The sequence below is a fragment of the Dromiciops gliroides genome, chromosome 4 (assembly GCF_019393635.1).
Source record: "Dromiciops gliroides isolate mDroGli1 chromosome 4, mDroGli1.pri, whole genome shotgun sequence".
Classification (NCBI taxonomy): domain Eukaryota; kingdom Metazoa; phylum Chordata; class Mammalia; order Microbiotheria; family Microbiotheriidae; genus Dromiciops; species Dromiciops gliroides.
Window position 1 is genome coordinate 146,129,528 of NC_057864.1, and position 7,817 is coordinate 146,137,344.

Here is a 7,817-nt window from a genome sequence, read left to right on the forward strand (position 1 = left end):
AGTCCATCAGCATCTTTCCTATTTGCCTCAGTTCGTCAGAGATCATTAACAGCAGTGCATGTCACATGCCAATTCTTTCTGTGTGCCATTCTTTCTTCCCAACTGATTTAGAAAAAAATGGGACTGGGGCGGCAGAGAAAAAGTTTATGAGTACAAGACTTGCTTCAAAAACACAATAAAAGGGACAGTTTTATTTTGAGGGATTTTTTCACTTTCTTGACTCATAAACCCAGAATTGGGAATGTTGGGAAACTATGCATGGCTCTCCTCTCTCTTCCTCTCCATATGCTGAAAACTGGTCACTAACATAGTTCACAGTGTGACAGATAGGATAGGGACTATAATTTCTTTTATTTTTATTTATTTGTGTGTGTGTGTGTGTGTTTGTGTGTGATTTCACTAGTGTAGTGTAACGATTGGAGTGATGCTACCTGCTGGAGAGTTACTGTATGAAAGCTCCACCATGAGGAGAAGGAGTCTGAGGGCAAGCCATGTGGTCAGTTCCTTGGTGTCAGTAAGTGATGTTTGCTTGTGGGTACTGTCTATCAAAGCTACCAGCCAATCAACTTGAGGAGCCTCCCATTTCTGGGAGGAGTACACAAAGTAGGAAGCCGACACTGGCAGAGGGCTTCTTCCTCTTTTGGGTCTGAGACATTGGCTTGGTGGAAGGACTTCACGTGGGAGGTTAGGAAGGCTAGGATTTCCATGCTATAAGAAATCTGTTCTCAATCTTTCTCTCTCTTTACTATCTTATATCTGTTAATAAACCCTTAAAAGCCTAAACTCTTGGTGAATTTATCAGTGATTTTAGCCATTTTCCCCCCAAAACTGGTGTGGGGCGGGGGGACAGATTAGAACCCACATTTAGATTTTTAAACACCAATTCAGGTTGGAACCTTCTAGTTGCCTAACACTAAGAAGTAGGTTAAGCAATTTACCAAGAGTAACATATCCAGTCTATCCTAGAAGTAGGATTTGAATCTGAGTATTCCTGGCTTCAAGACCAACTCTTCCATCAACTGCTTATACTGTTTTTGTTTGTTTTAAACAAGAAGCAAATAAAGCAGAAATTGCTGAATAAGACCCTGAAAAATAAGACATCTTTCACTGAACAGCACTCTCTCAAGAAGTGGTCTAGTCTCAGTCACTTGGAGGCATGCCTAGGCAGGGCTCCCAGCAGGTATTGCCCCACTGCAGCTCTTCTGTCATGGGTTATTCTACATCTTGACTCCTCCTGCAGAAATACTAGCAACAAGCCATGTCAGGCATCCACTCTCTGTCATGGTGTTTCTTGCAACTTTGCCTCAGACCTAGCTGGTAGTACTGCTGTCCGCCTCAGGCATTGCAAAAATAACCAGAAACACTTCTTTGCTCAGGCTGAATCTTTTTCTGTTATTGGATACAGTCTTCACTTACTGCAGAGCTTCATTAGGTTTTCCCCTGTCTGGCAAGAGACCTAGGGGGCCCTACTTGTATCCTAGCTCTCATGATGCAATGCCAGATTAGGACCTATATTTCAGGAGATTTTTCTCCTTTTCCACCCCTTCTACTGACTTCTAGACTCACAGAAGCTTAACCGGATTCCAAAGACTCTCTTGGTGGCTGTTGAATTGGATTATTCTGATCCACAAGAGACTAGCCTCCTCTAAACTGGTATTAGCCACACCTACAGTGCTGGGGGTCAGCAGGAAATGCTTTGCATGTATTCTCCTTGGGCATATTGATGGGAGAGTGGGTTCAGGAGTGACAACCATAAAAACAATAATTTGTTGTTCAGTTACTTCTGACTCTTTGTGAGTCCATTTGAGGTTTTCTTGGCAAAGATACTAGAGTGGTTTCCCATTTCCTATTCCAGCTCCTATTATTAAGATGAGGAGACTGAGGTAAACAGGGTTAAGTGACTTGCCCAGGGTCACACAGTGATTATCTGAGGCCATTTCTTCTGACAAGTTACTCAGCAGAAGGAGAATAAATGATAGAATAATGATAACAGTAGAGGAGAGTTACCAGGTTTTCTAGAAAACAGCTTCAGATAAAGAGAACAAACAAGAAAACCTATTAATTGGAATTGGAATCAAGAAAAACTACCTCTGACCTTTGTTGACTGTGCATTCATAGGCAAGTCACTTAAATTCTCTGAGTTTCAGTTTCCTATTCTCCATGTAGCACCTCCTGCAGGAAGACTTCCCCGAGTCATACACAGAGACTGAGTGCACCAGAACTCAAGTACTACCCCTTTCAGGTTCTAGGTATAACACTTTTAATGCTATTACTCATGAACTCTCACTTCTGGGTTTTCAATGAACAATTGGATGATTGAGTCAACTTTTAGGCAAGTTATTTATTAAAGTAGTATAGTAAGAACAGTTGGTACAAAAAAAAATATTTCCCCCCAAAGCCTTGGGCATACTCTTCTTTAAGTATACACAGAGTACAGAAAGAGTAAGCTTAAAATAAAGAGCTAAATAAAGAATATGATGGCACCTGTGAAGAGAGTAAATGCGGCCAAAGGGTAAATACAGAATTCTTGGCTATTGGAAGTCTTTTTATAACGTTGCGTAGTCTTCTTGAAGTTTCCTTTAGTAGTAACTCTCTGCTGGGCTCTGGGGGCTTTGTAGAATTCACAGTTGACACTTGTCTTCATCATGAGAGTCATATTTCCTAAAGCTATTTCCTCTCCCAGGAAGTTTTCTTTCTGCATTTTTGTTTGTGTGTATTTGTGCTCAGTGTGTTTCTCTTCACTCTAGTCTGGATGTGTTGTTTCCTATAAAGAGGAGTTTGCACTCAATGAAGAGATCATAGGGTGTAGATGATCTTGTTTCCAGCCGCAAAGCCCTATGACCCAGCATAAGCCAGTAGAGAGGCTCTGAGCCCCAGAACAAGCCAGTAGAAAGGCCCTGAGACCCAGCAGGGAGGGCCCAAACTGGCACAAGCCAGCAGCAAGATTACTAGCCCCTGTGCAATTCAGCCAGCAGTAAGCCATGTGAGTGCAAACCAGAAGCAGGCCCTTGAGGGCAACTGGACCTACAGCAATAACTTCCAGAGCTGGGGGCAGCTAGGTGGCACAGTGGATAAAGCACTAGCCCTAGATTCAGGAGGACCTGAGTTCAAATCTAGACTCAGACACTTGGCACTTACTAGCTGTGTGACCCCGGGCAAGTCACTTAACCCTCATTACCTGCAAAAACAAAACTAAACCAAAAAAACCAACCAAACAAACAAAATAATCTCCAGAGCTCTCAATCCACAGACTATAAAGGGGATGTACAACTGGTCAGAAGAAATTTACAGGGGACTTTTAATTGGCACTGGGTGTAGGGCTCTATTGAATTGCCCATACAGGGATACAGGGAGAGAAGGAACACTAGTGCAATGAAGCTCCTGATCACAGGGGAGTGGGGAGTATGGGGATTGTATTTGTGGTCACTCACAGATCAGAGTACAGGCCAGGAAAGCAGTAACCACATCTCTCTTAGACCATACCACCTTGGAAGAACTAAAAACTTATAGACCTCCAGAACTTACTGGGAAAAAAAAAAAAAGAATAAAAAACCTGACACTTGGGACAGTGTCCCCTCCATCCTGGAAGAGAACCCAACTTTAAAATAAAGTTGAAATTCAAGAATTAGGGTTGGAAAATGAGCAAAAAAGGCAACAAAAAAGAATCTGATATTATAAAAATATTATAGAGACCGGGAAGATTAAAAGACAAACTCAGAAGAGGACAACAATGTCAAAATGGCTACATGAAAAGCCTCAAAGAAAAAACGGTCTCAGGCCCCCTTAAATAGATTTACTGGAAAAGCTCAAAAAAAGATTTTTAAAAATCAAATAAATGATATAAAGGAAAAAATTGGAAAAGAAATTAGAGGGATGCAAGAAAATCATGAAAAAGAGTCAACAGCTTGGTAAATGAAGCATAAAAAATGGAAAAGAAGGATGTAAAAAAAAATCACTGAAGAAAACAACTCCTTAAAAAGTGGAACTGTCCAAATGGAAAAGGAAGTTTAAAAAAACTCACTGAAGAACATAATTCCTTAAGAATTGGAATTGAGTAAATAGAAGCTAATGACTCCATGAGGCAACAAGAAACAAACAAATGAACAAACAAACAAAAAAGCCAAAATCAAAATCAAAATAATTTTTAAAATAAAAGAAAATGTGAACTATCTCACTGGAAAAACAACATGGAAAATGGATCAAGAAGAGATAATTTAAGAATTATTGGACTAAGGGGGGCAGCTAGGTGGTGCAGTGGATAAAGCACTGGCCCTTGATTCAGGAGGACCTGAGTTCAAATCCAGTCTCAGACACTTGACACTTACTAGCTGTATGACCCTGGGCAAGTCACTTAACCCTCATTGCCCCGCCAAAAAAAAAAAAAGAGAATTATTGAACTAAGGGGCAGCTAGGTGGCGCAGTGCATACAGCATGGGCCCTGAAGTAAGGAGTACCTGAGTTCGAATCTGGCCTCAGACATTTGATACTTACTAGCTGTGTGATCCTGGGCAAGTCACTTAAGCCCAATTGCCTCACCAAAAAAAAAAAAAAAAAAGAAAAGAAAAAGTAAAAGAAAAAAAAAAGAATTATTGGACTACCTAAAAGCTAAGATTAAAAAAAGAGCCTAGACATCATATTACCAAAAACAAAACAAAACAAAAACAAACAAGGAAAGCTGCCCTGATATCCTAGAACCAGATGGTAAAATAGAAACCAAAAGAATCCACTGATTACCTTTTGAAATAAATCCCCAAATGAAAACTCCCAGGGATATTTTAACCAGATTTCAGAGCTTCCAGGTCAAGAAGGAAGTACTACAAGTAGTCAGAAAGAAAAATTCAAATATCATGAAACCACAGTCAGAATAACACAGGATTTAACAGCATCTACATTAAAAGATCAGAGGGGTTGTAATATGATATTCCAGAGACTAAAGAATATAGGATTACAACCAAGAACCACCTACCCAGCAAAACTGTTTTGTTCTTTGGGACCAAAATGAAATTTAATGAAACAGAGAACATTTAAGGATTCCTGATGAAAAGATCAGAGTAGAAAATTTGATTTTCAAATATAAGACTCAAGAGAAGCATAAAAAGCTAAACAACAAAGAGTAAACATAAGGGACTTAATGGAGTTAACCTGATTACATTACTATATGGGAAGATGATACATGTAACTACTAAGAACTTTATCATTATTAGGGTAGTTAGGAGTATGCATAGACTGAGGGCATGGGTGTGAGTTGATTAGGATGGGATGATTTAAAAATATCACGGGGTGAGAAAGAGGCATGCATTGGATGAAAGGAGAAGGGAGAGGTTGGATAGGGTGAATTATTACACATAAAGACATGAAAAGGCTTTTACAATGAAGGGGAATGTGTTGTGGTGGTGGACAATGCTTGAACTTTACTCTATTGGAATTGGTTGAAAGAGGTAATAACATCTATATTCAATTGGGTATAGAAATCTAATATACCCTACAGGGACATAGGAAGGAAAGGGGATAAGAAAAAGGGAAAGGCTGATACAAGGGAGGACAGATTAGGGGAAGCAGTGATTAGAAGCAAAACACTTTTGAGGAGGGACAGTTTGAAAGGAAAAAGTGTGTGTGTGTGCGTGTGTGTGTGTGTCTGTCTGTGGGAGAGAGAGAGATTGAAAGAGAGAGAGAGATTCAAAATTAGTGAAAGAGTAAGGATCATGGAAGGGTAAAGAATGAGATAGAACAGGGGAAAACAGGATAAAGGGATATACACAGTAATCATAACTGAATGTGAATGGGATGAATTCACAAATAAAATGTAAGTGGATAGTTGAGTGGATTAAAAACCAGAATCCTATAACATGTTGTTTATGAAAACAAAACAAAACAAAAAACTTGAAGCAAAGAGACACACACAGAATAAATATAAGGGGCTAAAACAGACTCTATCATGCTTTAGCTGAAGTAATAAAAGCAGGGGTAGCAATCATGACCTCAGAGAAAGCAAGAGCACAATTAGATTTAATTAAAAAAGATAAACAAAGAAATGACATCTTGCCAAAAGGTACCATAGGCAATGAAGTAATATAAATTATTTTTTTAGTTTATTTTTTCTGTTTATAGTTTTATTTTCCAAAATATATGTAAAAACAAATTTTGAAATCAATTTTTTAAAACTTTGTGTCCCAACTTCTCTTCCTCCCTCCCTTCCCACCCCCCACCCCCATGAACTCAAACAATTCAATATAAATTATACATGAGTAGTCATGGAAAACACCCCCACATTAACTAGGTTGTGAGAGAAAACAGTTAAAAAACAAAACTTCAGATTAAGGAATTGTCAAAGAAAAAAATGTGTTTCAATCTGTTTTCAGATACCATCAGTTCTTTCTCTGTAGATGGACTACAATTTTCATAAGTCCTTCAGGGTTATATTGGATCATTGCCTTGCTGAAAACAACCATGTGCTTCCCAGCAGATCATTTTACACTATTGCTGTTATTTTGTATACAATACATTTCACTCTGCTTCAGTTCATGTAGGTCTTTCCAGGCTTTCCTGATAGCATCCAGTTCATCATAACTTTTATATAGTACCTTAAACTTGACAAAGTATTTTCTTTACAATAGCCCAGCAAAGTAGGTACCATACATTTTGCCATTCTAATCAACCATCATAACTGTTTCCCTCCCTCCTATTCCCTTCCCATGATATTTACTCTATTTTCTATCTTTTTTTACCTTATTCCTTCTCAAAAGTGTTTTGCTTCTGACTTTCCCCTCTCTCGCTCTTCTGTCCCTTTTTTTCACCCTTCCTTCCTTATCCTCTTCCTCTCCTACTTTCCTGTAGGGTTAAATAGATTACTCCTACTAATTGGGTATGAATGTTATTCCCTCCTTGAGCCCACTCTGATGAGATTAAGGTCTTTGAGCTAATTCTGTGTTCTAAATTTTTCTTCCTCCCTCCCTCCTCAACCCTCCCTATGAAATCAAGCAATTCAATATGTCATACTGGTGCAGTTATGCAGAACATGTTCACCTTCCTCAAAAGTGTTTTGCTTTTTACCACTCTCTCCCCGAATCTGCCCTTCCTTCTTTCCCCTCTTCTCTACCCTGCTTATCTATTCCCTTCTCATTTTCCCTCAGGACAAAAATATATTACTATAACCACTTGAGTATGTATTTTATTCTCTCTTTGAGCCAATTCTGATGATAATAAGGTTCACTCACTCCCCCACTCCTTCCTCCTCTTCCCCTCCCCTCCATAAGCTTTCTTCTTATTTCTGTCATGTGAACTACCTCTCCCCAGTTCACCTCTCCCCTTCCTCCTCCCCTAGTCTATTTCTCTTACCTTCAACCCTATTTTAAAGATGTCATCATGGGTTATCTAAGTGGTACAGTGGACAAATCACCAGCCTTGGACCCAGGAGGCCCTAAGCCCAGATCCAGCCCCAGACATAAGGACTCCACCCTGTTTGCCCCACAAAGAACAAGGATAAAAAAAAACATAAATGCTTTGCAGATATCATCCCTTCTTATTCATTTCATACCTGTGTCCTCTGTGAATTCCTTACTAAGAAAGTTCTTAAGAGTCTGAAGTATTATCTTCCCATGTAGGAATGTAAACAGTTTAATTTTTTAAATATCCCTCATGATTTCTTTTTCCTGTTTACCTTTTTATTGTGAGATTTAAAATTGGATATTAGATCATAAATCTCCCCTCTTTAACCTTTCCCTTAATTTATCTCCCAGACTAGTAAATGGAAGAAGCTTCTGGTTTTCTAGTTAGAGCTTTTATTGTATGGTAGTCACAAGGTGATGTTGATTAGAAGG